Source organism: Trachymyrmex septentrionalis, unplaced genomic scaffold (genome assembly GCF_001594115.1).
Source record: "Trachymyrmex septentrionalis isolate Tsep2-gDNA-1 unplaced genomic scaffold, Tsep1.0 scaffold374, whole genome shotgun sequence".
In the NCBI taxonomy this organism is placed as follows: domain Eukaryota; kingdom Metazoa; phylum Arthropoda; class Insecta; order Hymenoptera; family Formicidae; genus Trachymyrmex; species Trachymyrmex septentrionalis.
Genome location: NW_017305541.1, coordinates 144940 through 146442, shown reverse-complemented (window position 1 = coordinate 146442; position 1503 = coordinate 144940). Strand labels below are relative to the sequence as shown.

Sequence of the window (1503 nt, the reverse complement as noted above, 5' to 3'; positions counted from 1 at the left end):
ACATAACATGATTTAATAAAGAATATATATTATATTATTTGAAACATCTAATTTTAATCTCTATTGTATTTAATGTATTCATTTGTATGGTTGTTTCTTAAGTCTTAATCATGTTTAAAAAAATAAAGTCATAAGGAGATTCACAATAATCAAGCACTCCGATTTGTGAGAAGCAATTAAGTCAATATTATTCTTATAACTTTTTATTTAAAAATATAAATAGAAAATGCAAATAATGACGTAGGAATACACTGTACTCATTGAAAATAAGATATTGTATAGTATTGAAACTCGTTTAGAAAAATAATGCCTCGTATAGGTCAAATGGTTCATTGTTTTTATATAACATATAAGTCATATTGCTTGAAATTTCTACACTTAAAATGAAATAATATATGTATATTCAAATATTATTGAGAGAAAGCGAAGATTCTGAATATAAAAAGTAAACATAACACGAATAGTCCTATGATATTTTGGACTCAGATACTTCTTAATTAATAACACACATATTTTATTTATTTTATATAATATGTACTTAAATTTCAAATTCGGAATAACTTAAATTTTATTGAAAATATTTTAATAAAATTACCTCTTGCGTATAAATTTCTGGCAGTCTCCTTTCCAAGACCTCTACTTGCTCCTGTTATCACAACAGTTTTACCGTCAAGACGTGCTTTGCTCGTGCATATTTTATTGAAAAACCACATTTTGTCGTGTTTCTTTATTTATGACATTATCAGTTGATTATGTTTATTGTAAATTGCTCATTATCAATTTTACAGAAAATGCTACATCTGATTTTGTTTCGTGTTGTATGTTGAATAGTTACACGCTCGTATATTCGTGTTCTTATTATTAGCGCCGAGACACTACCGTGTCTCCAGATATACTATACTACTTGAAGCCTGCAAATTCTATCCCACTCCCAATCTCGGCTCGATATACTTATCGTGAATTCGACGCCTTTATAGGGAGCGGAGTAAAAAGTATTAGTTGTTTTATTTACATTCTTTCTCATAGAAAGAGGCTCACGTAATCAGTTAAATGCATGGTCTTTTTGCATTTGAGAAGTGAGATTTAACTGAGTTTTTACCTATAATCTGCATATAAGCTCGAAACCGTGGTTTATTTCTCGTAGACTCACTTTAAAAGTGAGATTATGAACTTGTGTTGTTATATGATAAGTTTTCACCAAAGAAAGCAAGGAGTGACATTATTAATCTGAGTATGAAATACTCTCATTTCAGACTCAGTTTCACTTGTGTGTAAATGGAAAGTACCTAATGGAAAGTGCAATGGAAAGTACTACATACTGCAACAATCAGTCGCATCTCTGGCTGTGTGAATTACAACTTACTAATAGTAAAAATCTTCGCAAAAAATGCTATCGAAAAATTTTAATTTTTACCGCGCAAATCACGATGCCCAAAAAAGCAAAATTAAATAAGCTTGTTGGAAATCTTAGATTTCCGCCGCAAGAGATGCTATAAAAAACGG

At 29.7% G+C, this 1503-nt stretch overlaps 1 pseudogene; it reads right to left on the bottom strand.

Annotated features, from left to right (window-relative positions):
• LOC108750862 overlaps positions 1-880 on the bottom strand; it is a 7947-nt pseudogene extending 7067 nt beyond the window's left edge.
• Positions 881-1503: the final 623 nt, after the last annotated feature.